We start from the raw sequence: 20,011 nt of genomic DNA, 5'->3' as shown, positions 1-20,011 counted from the left end.
CCCTGTTGAAAAATCTGGCCACTCGGACATATGGTGGTTCGAATAGCGGCCTGTAAAACGGCGGCTAGAGTTCAAAGGGTTAACTTTCCATTTAGAAATACCACTGACACCCCACAGGTGCTCCTACAGAATCCAGCACACGTGGTGAAGAAAGGTTGAGAGTCTGAGAAGGCATGGTCCACCCTGAAAATTGATCTTCCTGATGTGGCAAAAAGAGAAGGAAACAGGGATGTGGGGACACACTGGCCAGCACAATCGGCCAAGCAAAATGGTCAGTACTAAAAAGATGGAACCTGGCTTCACCACACCACAACAATCTCTGATTTGACAGTCCTTCTTGTGTGATAAACATGGAACTTGCTTCTTTGAGGATTTGCACGTCACCTATAAAATTGTCACTTTGTGGTCAATAACAGTGAGGAAACCCTGCATCACATTATTGTCTCCTCAGACCTGCTGAAGTGCAGGCTTTGAAGCACAAGCAAATGTTGACTGGTACTTATAGTTTGCAGCCAGTATATGGTATGTGTCTACATATACAGTAACCACGATATAATGTTCCATCAGGGATCCAGAATGTCATAAAACGCAAGGTTCTTTGATCAATTGATGTCCATCCAGCAGACGGGTCCAACCCAAACCTGCGTTTATCTATCAGGTAAAGCAGAAGCAACACACGCAGCACTCCAGCGTTCGACATGCCAAACCAACTGATGACTGGCTTTTCTTTCTGCCATTCTCCCTGCTTTCAGGTTGATATATTATCAGAGTAATCTCCTGAATCCTGAACATCTTTCCACACAGCTTAAAGCTTAACAACAACATTATAACTTGCTATCTTTTTGCTCTATTCAACTTTCGGAATAAACATCTCACCTCAACAACCATGACACAGTCAGATGAAATTAGCATTTCATTCAATATCGAATCAAATGCAAACAAGTGTTAACATCACACTGAACAAAATACACCGAACAATCATTTGTGAAGAATCTGTAACTGACAGTGACTGGTGTAAATCAAAAAGCATCAGCGGTGCAATTGCTAAGGGAGCACGAGCTGAGCCATCGCTGTTTGCAGCAGGGTTCTGTTTATAGTCCAGCGGAAATGTGAAAAAGCATGTGGCATCGTTATGAAGTTTTTTTGGTCGATTCATCATCTCTGAGCTATCCTGAATCAGCCGGGTGCCAGACTCGCACCCTTGAGGAATTTTTTTTAGAGGCGAAAAACAAAATGGCCACCACCGACTTTCGATAAATTCTGTTTTGAGCTATATCTTCACTTCTAATGCACTTACACACACAATTTTGGTGTCTACCACTATGTTTTCATGGTCAAGGAATCTGATAATGATAAAATTGAAGGTGTATATATAAGATCTGTCTCGTATTTTCAAGATGACCACCATTTTAATATGAAAAATGGCTATTTTGCAGTTCCACTGATCACTTCGAGGAAGAAATTGAATTTGATGAACCCTCAAATATTAATACTACGTACAATAATAGTCAATGACGGCTGAAGTAACTTACTTGCAATGATCAATGAATTGATGATTATATTGGAATACGATTTTTACACAAATATATCCGGATACATGTGGATAGTTGACGATGACTTTGGGTTATGTCTTTAAGTAAGTATGAACATGTATATGATTTTGAAATTACCTTTTAATTTTAGGCAAACAAATATTAACTTTGTTAAGGATGCAATGTTCTACATTATGTTCAATCTTCATCATCGTCGTCGCGATTAGCAGCTACTGCCCTTGTCTGTTCGTTACAACAGTCTGATCTAGCATTATAACTGCAAAACATCGAACATGATATCTGTACTGCCACACAACCACACCTCCCGGTGGAACATGGCCGACGGGTGGAGCATCGACACTTGATCAGCTGCAGAATGGTGACTGGTGCAGCAGACACATCAGGTGGAAGTGTGGTTGGACACAACGTCACACCGTCCTCACCTTCTTGCCATCCATACTTGATGGGGTCCAAGTTTGGAGAGTCTGACTGAGTGGCCGATTTCCATATAATGACGATGATGAGCACGATGTACAAGTTGAACAAAGGCATCCTGCGATGGGGGCAACGACTTCAATTTCGGAGCAGAGGTAATCTTGGAGTTGGCCATCTTAGACTTCCACAACTGATGCCGGTGTGTGGACATATCACCTTCGACTTTGGAACCATAACAGGCAGCAATGAAGGTAGTTGCCTCAGATATCATCTTTTCCTCGTCTGCTTCCAGTTGACCAAGTAAGGTGGGGGGGGGGGCTGATGTCCGCCCATTAGTATCTTCAGCACTGTGGCCTTTCAAATGCCAAACAAATACGACACAGTATCGCATCCGGTCAGAGCATGTACAGCAGGCAGATATTTGGCGATGCTTTTGTGTTTCAGTGCTGTTTGGCGAATGTCTACGTTCGCCCTCCCAGCACACGTACTCTCCATGCTGACATCCACAGTCATCTTTTTCCTCGAGGTAGAAATGAATCAACAGGACAAAGACATCTGTATCGTAGCAGACCACTTTGATGTGCGTCACCACCGACACCTGACACAATTCTAACTAAGTGATGGATGATGATGACTTCTGCTTATTCATGGTGTGTTTTCAGATTCTGTCTCTGGAGAGTGGAATTGTTCCATACATACTTGTACTGGTGTAGGATCTTTTCCAGTGATCACTAGTTTGGTCTGGTTGTCCACAATGTGGGTCATCAGATACTGACAGATAAAATCGACCAGTTGTACTTTGTTGTAGACAACATTTAGGACCACTTTTTGCGCTGGAAGTGTTGTGTGTAAGTTGAGTTGATGCTTTCGACTTGAATCATGACCTGCGCGACTGGATCTCGTCTTTTGTTTCATGCTGATTTTGATGTACCTGTCGAAAATCAGGTATACGTCACAACACTCCAGGTGGTATTTGATGGTTCCCATGAAGTTGATCACATAATCCTCAACTGTACCATTTGTGGGCCAATCTACAGTCCATAACATGGCACACCGTCGATGATGACAGCATCTGGAACACCTTGGATTCGACTTGATTGCTCAACTTGGAGTTTCGTCTTCAGGATTGCTTTCAAATGACCCGCATCGCACCGCTGTCATCAAACAGGGAGGCTGTGACAGGGGACAGTTCGTAAGAGAGGACATCCTTGATATCAATATCCCTGTATTGTGTGGAGACACATGACTCGGGTGTAGATCAATTCAGTATCGTATACTGGCCTTCCATCCAGCTTGATGCTCTTTTTGGTCGAAGTCATCAGAGTCAATTTCTTGGTTAGTGTCTTGTTGAAGCTTGTTGGCCATCCAGATTCAAATTCCACTCTCTGTTGTCATCCAATCTTGATAGAATCATCAACGTTTACCTTGTCTGTCGCATGAAACATAGTAGTAGACACCAAAATTGTGTGTGTAAGTGCATTAGAAGTGAAGATATAGCCCAAAACAGAATTTATCGAAAGTCGGTGGTGGCCATTTTGTTTTTCGCCTCTAAAAAAAAATTCCTCAAGGGTGCGAGTCTGGCACCCGGCTGATTCTGATTCAGGATAGCTCAGAGATGATGAATCAAGCAAAAAACTTCATAATGACGCTGAAGCACGCTTTGCCCTGAAATGGTTGTTTGGCATCTAGACTAATAGGTAAGATAACTCAAGTGGCAGCGGTAGAGGAAGAAACAAAATATGAGGAAATCCACAATAATATTATATTGGGTAGGGGCAGGGAAGGGGTGGGGGTGGGGGGAGCAACCAAACTACAGTGCTGGGATGCTATTGGTAACGGGGTTTTAGGTTGTATCCACAGGGGGATAAATTATACTGTTGGACCCCACTTTTCATGGATTTGATATTCGCCGGCCCTGCATATTCGTGGTTTATAAAATGCAAACTGCTTCAACATTCGTTGCCCTGTACTTTGTTTTTGTTTTTTTTGTTGTTGTTTTTTTTTGTTTTTGTGAAAAAAACAACATTTGTTTTTTTTCACGTGATTTTTTATTTTCCTTCATGAATCACTCCCCGCCAGGACCCCCCTCCTTTTTTTTCATTGAACCAATGCCCCGTTATTCGCGGATTCGTTGTTCGTGGCATTTTCCAGGAACGTGTCCTCCGCGAATGGCGTGGTCCGACAGTATATCAAAAGAGGTGGTGTTAACACTGTACAGGAATTTAATGAGACCTCATCTGTAATATTGTGTGTGTTGGTCACCATGTATGAGGAAAGTCGTAGTTGCCATAACTCGGCTACAGCATAGAGCAACTATATTGATTCCAGGGCTAAACTATGCTATGAGAAGTTTCAGGAGACGACTTTATCTATTAAAACCTAGAGTGTTCATAGAACACAACATCCGGTGTGTTCAAGTATATACACGAGGGCCTTGCCGTTTGTGGAGGTTACGTTCTTGAAAATCACCGTGAGCTGCAAATCTGCTAACTTAGGGATTCATTGGAGGAAAATAGGATTAGGGACTTCAACTTTAAAATTTGTCAAAACTTATCCTTAATTAGCATGTTTGTGCATTGTTTCGGTGCTATTTATTTTCATGAATAGAAGAGTTATTAAAAACATAAAATAAAGTATTCTTTTTATAATTTCATTCTTGCAAATATCACCTGCCGCTTTGCAGGTGGGAATACTAAGGGAGCAGGGGGGTGTGGGGAGAGAGAAGAGAGAGAGAGAGGAGGGAGGGGGAGTGGGTAGGGAGAGATGGGGGGAGCAAGGAGGGGTGTGGAGTGGGGAGAAGGGGGTGAGAGCAAGGAAGAGAGTGGGGACAGGAACAGCTCACCACACGTCACTTTACACTTCAGGAGGAAGGTGTGTGAGGAGGTGGATGGGAGCGAGAGAAAGAGAGAGGGAGTGGGGACAGAGCAGTGTGGGAGGAGAGTGCTGCATTTTATGACATACACACATGCAAATGGACATATATATATATATATATATATATATATATATATATATATATATATATATATATATATATATATATATATATATACATACACACACACACACACACACTTACATACATTCAGGCAACAGGCACTTCCCTATTTACGTCATAGATGCATTTCTTGTTTTTTTGGAAAACATAGTTTAATCAAAAGAATGTGAATCAAACTTCAAAATCCCATTGACGTAATGTATTGAAGGGGGAATACATCCCTGACAGAAAGATTGAGTGGAAAATTTTCAAAGAATAAATATATTGAAATATTACAATAACATGTTATACATGGGGTCTGGTCATATCCTTTTTTTTCCTGTGCACCACATGGCTGTGAGTAGCATCATCGACTGAGGGTGTGGTAGCGTTGCTGATGCGGTTCCCCTATAAATTAGAGCAGGAATTTGGAATTTGGTCAGGATGCCGGGGATTGCTCCCCTATTCTTTTCGAAGGACACCGCAAACGGATCTTTAATGTCCACCAACGAATTCCGGCAGATGTGACGCCCAGTTTAACGTCCATCTCAAGGACAGCACACACATTAATTGCCTGTGAAACACCAGGATGACAGTTTATAGCTGAGTTGGGATTGAAACCCAGGCTAGACAGCGTAGAACGAGTGTACGTCCCTCTCAGCCATTCTACCATGGTGTGAGGATGAATATTTTGATAATTAGACAGAGGCTCATGGTTGTCTTCCCCTTCCTCTATGTCTGACAACTCCACGAGAGGACATGCTGGCTTCTTCTTTGCACTTCTTGGTGATGGAGTTGGTGTTGAGGATGTTGATGTTGAAGGTTCATCAGTTTGAGGCCTTTCAACCTTCTGGAAGAAGTTAAAGTGAGTCTTCTTCACTGATTTCTTCTTTTTTTTACAGCCAGCATTGTTTTATAGCCACTGAAAACATTTTCCAATTCTTTCTTGAACTCGTAGTTCACTTGTCCCACTCCTTTACTCATTCTAATCCTGTTATGTTAATCGTTCTTTCAATTCGATCTTTCATTTAATTTTTCCCTCCTAACTCCATGGATTTCCCCCACGGAGTACCCAGCCGCAGTCACAACACCCACTGCTCGTGCCACAGTTGCCTTCGCAGTGATCCTGCAGCCGAACTTAATTATTTTTGTTGTAATCAATGAAGTGACAAGTTGGGCACACTCCTTAATCTTTTCTTCACTCAATATAATTGTCTGAACAGGAGAAAATGTTAAGTTTAATGCTTTGGAAATTTCACATTTTCTTGTGGAAATATGCAGGAGGGACCATAGTCTTGCTTAAAGTAAATATCCATCCATCCATCCATTTGGACCAAACTCCATACAGAGTGCCGGTGCTGCTGAAGCAGTCTCCTGGGCTATTGGGACCAATCCTGGAAAGGTCACCACTCCAAGACAGGACACTCAAATGGCTCAATCATCCCAGAAAGATGGTACTCATTTTGCCAACCTCGGAAAGATGAGAGACTGAGTTAACCCCACCAGATCTACAAATTCTCGTCAACACACAACAGTTAATAATGGCACCCAAACGTAAACCAATGGACAAAATTAATCATGCGAAAAGGAAGAGATAGGTTATGACATTGTGGAGAAAAACGAGTAGTTAGATACGTTAGCAGAAGTGAAAGTGCGGAATTTGTGAGCCACCATTACATGATCAATGAATCAGCTGTACGGTGAACGGGTGAACGTGAGTCAAATATCCGTTCAAGTGTTCCCACTGCAAAATGCAGAAGGATCATTCCAGTCCCATAATTCTCATCCCAAAAGTATGGAAAAAGCGTTAATGTTTGGATCGAGGAGAAAACAGAAAAAAATGCCTTTGAGTGGACCCCGGTGTACAGGAGAAATCATTGCGGATTTACCAAGGCTCCAGTTCAACCCCAGGGTCATGGAACTAATGGAGGCGAAGGGATTTATGTCGGAGCAGGTTTTTAACGCCAAAGAGACAGGATTATTTTGGAAAGGGATGCCATCTTGTACCTTCCTGTCCAAGCAGGCAAGATCTGCTCCAGGTCACGGTGGCTAAGGTTCGTTTTACCCGTCTTCTATGTGGCAATGCAGCAGGTGACTTCATCGTGCTCCTGATGATCCAACAGCCATCACAAGTTATACATCCACATCTTTCTAATCTCTACCCTCTTCCCATTGTCGTCATCCTGAGCTAAGTCTTGTGTTTTCTATTTACGGCAGAGTACAGTACGGACAGTCTGTAATATGTTTCCCTTCACCCACCTCGCTATTTTGTAATACATTTAAAAGGTAAAACTCATGTTTTTGTTTATTTTTACTGCATTTATTTTATTTCAATGTTAACATGCTTTGTATATATTTCATTTGTTTATTTCAATTATTATGTGTTTATTTCTAGCTGCCGTCGATCTTCCTCTAAATTTTCTCAAAGCTCAGGAACCGAACCCTTTACTTGCTTTCCCATTGACCCTTGGTTTCCACGATCGCAGTTTTAACTGTCCTGAAATTTTCCAGGAACACAACCTCCAGGAACGATATTTGATGGTTTACTGTCCGTGAGTGTCCATCATGGAAAATCTCATCATATAATGCATAAAATCGCTTCGTGCTCATACTTTGAAAACTATAGCACAATTCCACAACAAAAAATCCAACAACATAATTAAAACATCAAAAGATGTCGGAATGGTAATCCATAAGAGGATTGTGGTGTCGTATTGTGGAATCGTAATACGGTGTCATTCCTACCTTATTTGGTTGTTTTTTTTGAGATTTCATCCCTCTATGTTTTTACATTTTACTGATTAATTATTTTTCTTTTCTTGTGTCTATATGAGGATGCCACTATATTTTTTTGCTGGGGGTACCCATGGGGTCATTTTCTGTGATTGTGATATATCTGTGATAGGGTCTCATCTAAAGGTGAGTTTATGGTTGATGTTTGTTCATTCCTCATCCCACAACTGTCTTCCATCGTTCGACCATCCTCCAATCCTCCTTGCAAGAAATATGAGAGCAATAATAATATTAACAATAAAAATGTATTTTAAGTATTAATTTTACTTGCATATACAACACCTTCCCCTGTCCACAGTTAAATTAAGTCGATAGCTTAACGGATCTATTTAATTTGTTGTTGGTGAAGCACAGGCATGATGGGCTGAATAGCCTCCTCCTGCATCAAAGTTCTTTGTTATTCCCTTGTTCCCACCGTTCATGGCTCACTGTACAATGTCATGAGACTAAGCACATTTGGAATGTTTGTTGAATTGTGTTGGCTTCTATTAATTTAATTTGCTTTATAGATCGCAAAAGAAAACATTTACTGAATGTCACATTCACTCGAAGGAAAGTTCAATTCAGAAACCATTTTTGCTCTTGGACTTTGCAAAGAACATTTCATTGTTGTGACTTTCCTAGTGGCCTCCATTTTTCGGAGACAATCCCAATGCAATCGTGAGCAGCATCTTAATGATTAATCTTTATTTTTAAGTGTTAAATTAATTATTAAGAACACAAAGGTTTGCTTTTTCTTTAATCAATCTCTGTTGTTGAGAGTTGGTAGAATAGCCAATAAGTTTATGCACTCGACTTTGAGCTGTTCAGCCTGGGTTCGAATCTCGAACCAGCTATAAACTTCCACCCTGGTGTTTCACAGGCATGGCGAGGCATCAATGCGTCCGTGGTTCCTCGGAAGGACATTAAGCCAGAGGGGGGTACCGTTTACCAGCACCGCTCGCTGGACGTGGAAGATCCCATGGTGTCTTTCTTGAAAAGGAGGCGGGTTATCACCGGCACCCTGAACAAATTATGTTTCCACTTCGTCTCTCTCATCAACCCACACTTGGTCAGCATGGTGAGTAAACTAGGACCCACAACGTGGGTTGAGGTTGGTATTCGTCCTGCGATGGATTCAATTCAGGCTGATTTGTGTGTTGTGTGATATTAGTTGAGATCTCATGTGTTATTGTTTGCTTTTAGTGCTTTAAATGTCCCATTCTCCAGGGTACATGAGTTTAAATTCCGTCTTTTCTCGTGTCGCAAGCTCGTGGGATAGCTTGTACACCTTTTACACAAATGATCATGATCATTATTTGATTTGATGTGCTGAAAGCCTCTATATATTGTCTTTACAGAGCGTTGGTGCTATTGAAGCAGTTTCTTGGTAAGTATTATATATGTGGTTTACAATTGCATTCCCAGTGTTGTTTGTCCATACTCATTCCTTTAAAATGCTTCTCCGTCTTCTTCTTGCGTATGGTAGCTATCATTTTGATGGGGCGCAACAGTGCCGCTGATGCTGTGCCCCTCTACCAGTACACTGGTACTCATTTCGCCGACCTCCGAAGGATGAGTCAACCCCAGCTAGTGTTAATTCAACGGTAAACAGGGCTCAAACTCAGGACCCTAAGATGCCCAGCCAACCTTGCTAACCACTAAGCCAACACCAAGCTTTTTAAAATGCTGAGCATCAAGCAAGGAAGCAGCACGACCTGTTTTCAAAGTATTTGGCCTGACGGAACCAGAAACTTTGAATTATGGGCGTGCGTCCGTTACCAACACCACCGAAGATGGACGGAGGATATGTTTTCGCACCCCTGTCTGCCTGCTGGATTGTTTGTCTGTGAGCAGGATATCTCAAAAAGTTATTGATGGATTCAGATGAAACTTGGTGGATAGGTTGGGTAGGTGACAAGGACGTATTGATTCGATTTTGGTGACGATCTGGAGACAATATTTTTTTTAATTTTTCAAACGTGATTCTTCATCATTGAGAGGTAAAGCTCTCATGTGTGAACATACATTCCGCATCAGATATTCCAATCATGGATCCACACATGGAGCACAAGCTTGCATCGCCCTCTCATGGCACGTGTTGGAATGGATATTAGAGTTCGATGAGTTTGATTGGTGAGGAACATCAGAGATCTGTTGTCCAAGCTCTGTTTCTATTTTAATTCTACACTTTTGTTTTATCTCGTTTTTTTTTTTTTTACATCAAAAATGATTATTTTTCTAAACACCTTTAAATAAGTGTTAACCAAGTGTTTATCATCCTTCGAACCGCATTGCATAAAGCATGCATCTCTTACCTGTGGGGACTATCAATTTTTGTACAAACACAAATTCGAATAATTTTGGATTTCCTCCGCTCCTTCGATTGCAACCAACCTCACTGCTCACCCACCTGGGAGTTTTGTCACCACAATTAGGACAACCACTACGTCCATTGCCAGACTGCTGTCCACACTGACTTCTGTGATCTCCAAATCTGTTCGTTTTGCATGGTTCTAATCGTTCTTTATTATTTTGGTTCTTTTTAGTTTTTGCTTTTCAGACTAACCTCCTCTCAATTTGTACTTTGTATGAGAAACGTGTTCGATTGGAATCTCACAAGATGATGGAAGACCCATCACTCCGCTCCATAACTGTTTTAGTTTTACTTGTTCAGGTCTTTGCCATTGTGTTCCACTTACGCTCTGCTGTCGTCACAATCATTGGTGAAAAATGTAATCAATATCTTTTGAATGAAAATGTAAAAAAGGGTTTGAGACTATGATGCTCCGAGAGATGTTCAACCTGGTCCTGAATACCATTCCATAATTATCATTACGAAGATTTCTTTTTGCTATTGAATTGCTAGTGGATGTCAAATTTCTATGTTTTATAACGTGAACAATAAATTATCTTGAATGTTGGTGAATATTTCCATCTTGCGACTGAAGCTATATATTTTTGTTGTCATTGTTGGAGTTGCCATATTGTCATGTCCGGGGGGGGGGGAGGGGAGGGAGGGGTGTTGCCCCTTCCTGGATGGATAGCCGAACAAATTTTTTCCTTTGGAGGCGAACACGTGATCCTTGAAGTTTACGAAGCGAACACAAACACGTGATTCGGGACAGAAGGGCGGCAAGGACGCCGAGCAAACGGAAGCACAAGGGTTTATACTCGAACCCATGACAAGTAGACAACACAAGCAACTTAAATAAATACAGGGTCTTATTTTGAAAAGAAATCAAATATTTACAATGGTAATAATTCAAAACGGGATAATAATGAGATGTGAGGTAACCTACATTGACCTTTGAGGCACCTCCACACAGATTTTAAAACGGACAAGGGGACAGAATCAACAAAAGAAAAATCTTCCCTTGCTCCCAGCACTTAGCTGTATGCCCAGAGATGAGTTGCTGGAGATTGATGTTCACCAAACAGCGTCGTCATTTTGTGGGAGAATGCACCCAAAATGGTGCCAAGCTGCTCTCTGGGTGGGAAATGCACAGGAGGCAATTTGGGCGATGATACTCAACACCAGGGCTCAGAAACCGCCGTGCAGCTTCTTTCATCGATCACACTTACCGACGCCACTCTTCTGCAGAATGGTGCCACCTTCTTCCCGAATTGTGCAACATGAGGCTTCAATGCACATTCTCACATACCCCAGCCTCAGTCCATGGCTCGCTTCTTGCTCCATCACGTGGGCAAATTTGCCTTAGCATGAACATGAGAATCATGCAGCCTTCTTTACCGTGTCGAGAGAAAGCCAGCCGTAATGCGCTTCTCTTCCACCCGTCGATCCTGCCTCACTCGCTTCTGTCTCGCTCCTCCTCCTCCGTGTCCTGACTCCGATCCTAACTCCCTCTCTCTCTCTCTCTCTGAAGTCACGCCCATCAATCCTCTTCTTCCAGGTTGTGGTTTGCTAGTTGTCAGTCATTGAGGCAGGGTTTTCACCTGCTCAGAAATGTTTGGCTCGGTTGTTGTTGCTTTAAGGACATGACCCATTTTTATTGCCATCTTGAAATGCAAAAACATATGAAAAGGTCACAGGTGGCAATCACACACTGGGAGAAATTATCCTTAAACCCTTTCCAATTCACACAGCACTGCCCCCCCCCCCCATGCGGTAAGACATAACACTTAAGCTCAGTTTCCCGACTTAATTACAGCGAGATATCTCCTCCATGTCCACGGACCAAGCTACCTTACACAATCCTACCTTTGCTATGAAATTCCTCCATGTACCCGACAAACATAACTATCTATATGTGTATGTATATATATATATATATATATATATATATATATATATATATATATATATATATATATATACATATATATACATGTATACATATATATATATATATACATGTATACATATATATACATATATACATATATATACATATACACATATATATATATATATATATATATATATATATATATATATATATATATATATATATATATATATATACATATATACATATATATATATATATATTGTTGTGGGCCGGGGGTCAGGTGAGAAGACCATTTGGGAAGGGGGGGGGGAGCTATATCGGCTCCCACCTGACTCCCCGGAATTGTGACGCGGAGGGTCGCTAACCGACTGTGGACGCCAATAACTCAACCCCATGACCTAGGGTCCTCCCATCTATGAGTTAACTGGGTTACATAATTAATCATGCGATTTAATTACTGGGGACACGCCCTTGGCATGCCTTGTCCGAACCGGATCACTTTAACGGATCGAATACAGCCGAGCGAAACTGCCAATGACGTACCGGCTAAAAGGAACGGATCGTTGGGAATAAAGTCCCCACTAAAGACCCTGTCACACCTTGACGATTTAGGCAGCATATGTCAATGTATCAAAATTGATCTAAAACACTGGCGTACGCTGAACTATTGATGTTTTTTCAGTTTTGGGCGTATATTAACGAGTTGGACGTATGCATAACGTATTAGTAACGTACACAGAACGTTTCGATAACTTATAGATAACTGATACCAACGAATGCTTAGCGTGTTGTCAGCGTTCACAACTTATGCCCAATAATAGTCTAACTTATGCATAGCGCGGCAGAGTATCGCCGACGATCACGTGGCGTAGCCTATTAAAAGGCTGTCGCTCGACGATTCAAATCATAACCGCACTGGACATTGAAGTGCCAACATCACCGTCATGCCGAAGAAAAAAAAAATAAAAAAAAAACATGGAGTCTGGAACACTGATGGGTTCCTCTTGTGAAGCCCATTTTTATATACCAATTCCCCTAAACGCTGCCAATACGCCAATATACGGTAGCTGTAAGTTAGAAACACGTTCAGCAAGTTCTGTGGTCGTCCGGAATACGTCAATCAAATACGTCTACATATGTCAATATGCGTTGGAGATACGTTACACAAAGGTTCAAAGCACGTTACTCATAGGTTAGAAATAAGTTTCGGGAACGCTAGACATTACTTCGACGTATTTCGACTTATGAGTAACTTACAAGTAACGTGTGTCGACGCGTGTCAACAATCGCGTAACTTGCCTACAACTTATGTCCAGCGTATGCGGAGCATGTGAGTCATATGCTGGCATACGTCGGAAAATTTTGAGCATGCACAAAATTTGTCGACGAGCTCGACATACTACGACGTATGCTAGCGTGCTTCAGCGTGCTCTTAACGTAAACAAAACTTACCCATAACGTATTCGACGTGTGCCAGCGTATTCGCCAAATTTTTCATTCGTCGGCATACACTGGTTAAAACGTCAAGGTGTGACAGCCCCTTAAGCTAGGATTCGGACCATGCTGGATCAATGAAAGAAAAGACAAAAACGAGCTGGGAACATTTCTAATAATAATTTATTTACAAGCGAGGAAAGGTATGTGGCACAGTGAATAGATTTATTGGGGTGTGTTGTGCAGGTAAAGAAAGAACGGTGAGAGGTGCGGCAATATTACAAGCAACTTACAAAAGCAGACACAGAGCAGATTTAATGCAAAATAATAATCTGCAATCTTAACTTAAGCCGCTGTCAGACCTTGACGTTTTAGCTAGCGTATGGCAACATATCAAAATGTATGTAAAACGCTGGCGTACGCTGAACTATTGATGTTTTTTTTTCCCAGTTTTGGGCGTATAATCACTTGTTGGACGTATGCATAACGTATTAGTAACGTACACAGAACGTTTTAATCACATATAGATAACTTATACCAACGAATGCTGAGCGTGTTGTCGGCGTTCACAACCTATGCCCAATGATAGTCTAACTTATGCAGAGCGTGCGGCAGCGTATCACCGACGATCACGTGGCGTAGGGTATTAATAGGCTGCGGCTCGACGATTCAAATCATAACCGCACTAGATATCGAAGTGTGATGCCGCTGTCACACCTTGACGTATTAGCCAGCGCATGCCGACGTATGAAAAATTTTCCGAACCAAGCTGGCATACGTCAAATACGTTATGGGTAAGTTTTGTATTCGTTAAGAGCACGCTGGCATACGTCGTAGTATGCTGGCATACGTCGTAGTATGCTGGCATACGTCATTGTACACCGAGTACGTCGAGAAATTTTCAGCATATTGAAAATTTCTCGACGTATGACACACATTCCGCAAACACTGGCATAAGTTGTGGGCACGCTATGCGATCATTAACACACGTCGACACACGTTACTTGTACATTACTCATAAGTCGAAACACGTCGAGGTTATGGTTAGCGTCAGTGTTCCAGACTCCCTGGTTTTTTTTGTTTTTTTTCTTCAGTATGACGGTTATGATTTAAATCGTTGAGCGACAGCCTTTTAATTACAATATATTATAACCGTACTAGAAATCGAAGTGTCAACATCACCGTCATACTGAAGAAAAAAAATTAATAAAAAACCATGGAGTCTGGAACACTGACGCTAACCATTACATTGACGTGTTTCGACTTATGAGTAACTTACAAGTAACGTGTGTCGACGTGTGTCAACGATCACGTAACGTGCCTACAACTTATGGCCAGCATTATGCGGAACATGTGAGTCATACACTGGCATATGTCGGGAAATTTCAAGCATAGAAAATTTGTCTAACACCTCGGCAAACTACGACGTATGCCAGCGTGCTCTTAACATATACAAACTTACGCATAACGTATTCGACGTGTGCCGACGTTTTAGCCCAATTTTGCATATGTCAGGCATACGTTGGCTAAATCGTCAAGGTGTGACAGGGCCTTTACAGGGACAGGCACCAGGACAACACACACGCACGCACACACACACACATATCCCGATAAAGAGGAGTTAATGAGAAGAAAGGAGAGGAGATGAGGCTAACGGTCTCGTAATACCTTGCATGGTTGACCAACCACGCTACCCAGTATGTTTTGGGGGGACGCTCTACTGAACGATCCCTCCTTGAGAGTTAGCGAGTCGTCTCCCGCCTGGTTACGGTGCCAGCGCAGCGTCTGTGCCGATCCAGAGAATGGGCGAGACCGTCAGGCATGAGGGAGTGCAATAGGTGGAGCCAGTGGGTGGAGAAGGAGGAGTCCAGTGGGTGGAGAAGATGTGAGAAGGCAGGGGGAATCACATGGGTGGGTGGAGAAGGCGGATCCAGACAGCGAATGTAGGGATTCCAGAGATAGGAAGGCAGAGATCGAGAGCGAGTGGGTGGGGTGGCAGACACATGCAGAGATCGATCCAAGGTCAGATAAAGAGGATTATGACGATTAAGGACGGCTTTGCAATCCGTCCTTTATTGGCCCTGCGGTGCAGAGCGGGCCGCCGACCCAAAGCGATGCATCATCACCTGAATTGGGCACTCCCATTGGGCCCCAGCCATCGCTCTGCTGTCGTGTGTGTGTGTGTGTATATATATATATATATATATATATATATATATATATATATATATATATATATATATATATATATATATATATATATATATATATATATATATATATATATATATATATATATATATATATATATATGATGATCCAGAACTGCAAGGTCTACCGGAGTGCTCAGTTCCTCAATACTGACCACAGGCTTGTTGTAGCAACTCTAAAGCTGCACCTTAAATCCTGGAGAATGGTACCATCCCAGCCTAGGCTGGATGTTGGCAAGCTCAGGGATGAGAGAGTAGCTGAGGAGTTTGTGAACAGGCTGAGTGGACACTTGGGGGGTCTGGGTGCTTTGGCGGGTCCTGAAGAGTTGTGGAGTGCCTTCAAGACCACCATCCTTAATGTTGCCGGTGGATGTCTTGGAACTCACTGCAGGGCAAAGAAGAATTTTGTCTCTCAAGGGACACTGGATACCATTGACCAGAGTCGCAGGGCCAGGATGAATGGCAGAGCTGAGCTGTTCAGGGAGCTGAGGCGTAAAACTGTACGTGCACTGAGGGTGGACAAGGAGGCCTATGTGCGAGGAATCTGTGAGGGGGTAGAGCATCACCTGTGGACAGGTGATTCTCGTCCCACTTACAGGGGAATTTGCGCATTACGTTCATCCAAGCCCATCCCTCGGAGCACTGCAGTTAGAGCAGAGAGTGGTAGGCTCTTGACAGAGGAATCTGAAGTGACGGCCCGCTGGGCCGGTTACTTTGAGCGGTTGTTCCAGGCTGATCCTCCAGCTGTCGAGTTGGACGTCAAGGGTGTTACAATCCCTGTTGCTGACCCTCGAATCAACTGTGGTCCACATTCGCTTGTGGAAACTCGGGCTGCGGTGAACCAGTTGAAACGACGCAAAGCTCCAAGGATCTGTGGCATCCGTGCTGAACTTCTCAAGGCTGGTGCAAATGCTGCACTTGTGTCGCTGCATGCAGTTTTGTGCTCTGCCTGGAACACAGGCATCATCCCAACTGATTGGAAGAGGGGCCTTGTTGTTCCTCTCTGGAAAGGGAAGGGTGATCGCCAGGACTGCAACAACTACCGAGGGGTGACGCTGCTCTCAGTGTCTTGCAAGGTCTTTGCTCGGATAATTCTCGATGGGGTTCGCCACCATCTGCTTGAGCACCAGCGTCCAGAGCAGTCAGGCTTTACACCAAAGAGGTCAACGATTGACCGTATCCTTGCTCTTTGTGTCCTCACCGAACGCAGATGAGAGTTTCGGCAGGGGCTGCTTGCAGCCTATGTTGATCTCTGTAAAGCGTTCGATTCAGTGAATCGGGATGTCCTCTGAAGGATTCTTGGTCCTCGTGGGGTGCCACCAAAACTGAGCGATCTGATGTCTGAACTCTACTCTGGTACTGAGAGTGCTGTGAAGTGTGGTGGTACCATCTCTGACTTATTTCCAGTTGTTACTGGAGTTCGTCAGGGGTGTGTACTGGCCCCCACACTTTTCAGCACTTGTATGGACTGGATTTTAGGGAGGATGTCAGAGAGATCAAGCTGCGGTGCATCGTTTGGGAATGTCAAGATCTCGGACCTTGATTTTGCAGATGATGCAGTCATCTTTGCGGAGACTTTAGACATCCTTTTGGGGGCCCTTGAGGTGCTGAATGAGGAGTCGGAGCCGCTGGGATTACGGGTTTCTTGGGTGAAAACTAAGATCCAGGCTCTCGGTGACATCTTGGATGTTGCTGTCCTGTCTGTGTCTGTTTGTGGTGAGGATGTTGAGGTCGTGGAGAGATTCACTTACCTTGGCAGTGATATTCATGTCTCTGCTGGCAGTGAGTCAGAGGTCAATAGACGTCTGGGTCAGGCCTGGGGAGTCATGGATTCACTGGATCATGGGGTGTGGCGCTGCCGGTACCTGTGCGGGAGGACGAAAGTCCAAGTCTTCAGGTCCTTGGTTCTTCCAGTCTTGCTCTATGGATGCGACACTTGGACTCTGACCAAGGATCTGAGATGGAGACTTAATTCCTTTGGTACCAGGTCTCTTCGGAGAATCCTTGGCTATCGCTGGTCGGATTTTGTGTCCAACGAGCGGTTGCTGAGAGAGACTCGGATGAGATTTGTTACCTGCATAGTCCGTGAGCGTCAGTTGCGGCTGTAGGGACATGTGGCTCGTTTTCCTGCCGCTGATCCTGCTCACCAGATTTTCTCATCGAGGGAGTCTCATGAGTGGAGGAGGCCAGTGGGCCGACCACGTGCCTCGTGGTTGCAGCAGGTTGACCATCATCTCAAGGAGATGGGGATGGGCCTGGCATCTGCCTGGGGGGATGGCCAGACGGAGGCCCCTGGAGTACCGGCGGAAAGTGGACGCAGCAACGCGCTGTTCTGGCACATGCTCCCATACCTGACCTGATGGGTTTCAGTGATAGATCTCACATAGTATAACTGTGGATCATCAAGGAAATCTCCATTTTTCCAATATTGATGGGTTTCAGTGATAGATCTCACATAGTATAACTGTGGATCATCAAGGAAATCTCCATTTTTCCAATTTTGATGGGATTCAGTGATAGATCTCACATAGTATAACTGTGGATCATCAAGGAAATCTCCATTTTTCCAATTTTGATGCATTTCAGTGATAGATCTCACATAGTATAACTGTGGATCATCAAGGAAATCTCCATTTTTCCCATTTTGATGGGTTTCAGTGATAGATCTCACATAGTATAACTGTAGATCATCAAGGAAATCTCCATTTTTCCAATTTTGATGGGTTTCAGTGATAGATCTCACATAGTATAACTGTGGATCATCAAGGAAATCTCCATTTTTCCAATTTTGATGGGTTTCAGTGATAGATCTCACATAGTATAACTGTGGATCATCAAGGAAAACTCCTTTTTTCAAAATGTCTGAAATTTGTGAGTCTCCAAGGTAAAACGTCTATTCTGTCTCATCAAGGTATAACTTGTTCAGGGGGTATTGTCTTGATAACTCACAATGAGTACTATTGTTGCAAAACTCTTTTTCAGGACTTTGCTGGTCTCCAAGGTATAACTCTTTGGTTGGGTCATCAAGGACGAACTCGTTCTGTGGGTCTTGGTCGCTCATAAGGTCTTCAACCAAGCCAACAATTTCGCCCCAAGTTGTAGCAAAAGCAGTATTTTCATTTCGTATTTCAGATACAATTTCCTGTGAGAGAAAATAATAATGTATTAATTAAGTGATTTAATTATTAAATGAGTTTGCTTCAATCAAACTTTGAAAATAGGAAAATAAAATCTTACCTCAACAGATAAGAGGTTTGAATCCAGTTCATCAACTTGAAGGTTTAGTTTCATACAAGTAGTAGAGCTCCAAGCAAGCACACAGCACACCATTGCCAGCAAAAAAAAATGTTTAAAATGGAGCCTGGGCTTGAGGCTTTTATAGGGAAAGACTGGTGGGTGTGGTTTCCTTTGGAAATTCCCTGGGCAAGCCCAGGCAAATTTTTCAAAAGCATAACATTCCAGAATTTTCTAGTGATTTCTTTGTGAGTCAGAGATGAACTGGAAATGATGTAAGAGTAGGTGCGGCTTAGCAAAAGTGGGCGGTGCTTAGAAAAGTGGGCGTGGCTTAATAAAATACCTCACGAAAAGTGGGCGGGGCTTAAGGGAAAGTGTGCGGGGCTAATAAAAATTCCATGCCAACGTGGGCGGGGCTTTGGGAAAAGTGGGCGTGGCTTAATAAAAAATAAACTGTGGCTCAGGAGGTGGTCAAACAAGAGCATGAAGAGAAGTTTATCATTTCGTAATGGCACAAAAGGGGTATCTTAAAAAATATAAAGATTCAAATGTTTTGTTTTTTAATATTTTAGATGGGGATTATTGTGCAAAGAAAATTAAACTATTGAAGGAATTTGAGAATGAACAAATCTTTATAGGTTCAATGAGTGAGCTAAACAATATGCATCGGTTATTTGAAAAGGAGTGTCCCTAGGCTTACATGTTTCAGATATTTCTTTAGAATCACCTTTAACAAATCACATTACTACTTTACTACTTGAACAAATCTTTATCTTATTGCATTGGTTATTTGAAAAAAAGTGTCTCGAGGTTAAAAGGGGAGACAAATAAATATACCTTGGGATAAAAAGGGGGTTTACTTTTTAGGGGGAAAAAAATGAATCGCTGAAAATCCCCCATTCATTTACATGGGGAAAAGTGAGCCAGAATCAGTATATTCACCCTACTCACATACTTATCGAAATAACTGAACTATGGGACTGCTGTCTGTCGGTGTGCAAAAGCTGCCAGATCCGTAACAATATGTCTTTCAATCCTGACAAATCTGACAGTCTCACTATGTTTCTCCGAAAGGACCGTCTGGCAACCCCCCCTCCCCCCATCCACTTTCTCAACAATTCTCTAGAGGAAATTCAACCATTCAAACTCCTGAGTCTCACTCAT

The 20,011-nt window shown here is 42.8% G+C and overlaps 1 long non-coding RNA gene across 2 annotated transcripts; it reads left to right on the top strand.

Moving 5' to 3' along the window:
- The first annotated feature begins 5,029 nt into the window (after window positions 1-5,029).
- LOC147012791 (uncharacterized) lies at window positions 5,030-10,638 on the top strand. 2 transcript variants are annotated; one of them, XR_015051062.1, is made up of 4 exons: window positions 5,030-5,809; window positions 8,600-8,797; window positions 9,078-9,106; window positions 9,757-10,638. It is a non-coding gene; the product is annotated as an uncharacterized LOC147012791 (long non-coding RNA). The 2 variants fall into 2 exon arrangements; XR_015051063.1 differs by lacking the exon at window positions 9,757-10,638 and adding an exon at window positions 9,206-9,748.
- The last annotated feature ends 9,373 nt before the right edge of the window (window positions 10,639-20,011 follow it).

Source organism: Eptatretus burgeri, chromosome 14 (assembly GCF_056783735.1).
Source record: "Eptatretus burgeri isolate ZD-2024b chromosome 14, Ebu_testis_v1, whole genome shotgun sequence".
Lineage (NCBI taxonomy): Eukaryota > Metazoa > Chordata > Myxini > Myxiniformes > Myxinidae > Eptatretus > Eptatretus burgeri.
The sequence above is the reverse complement of the archived record's forward strand: the minus strand, read 5'-3'. Positions and strand labels throughout refer to the sequence as shown.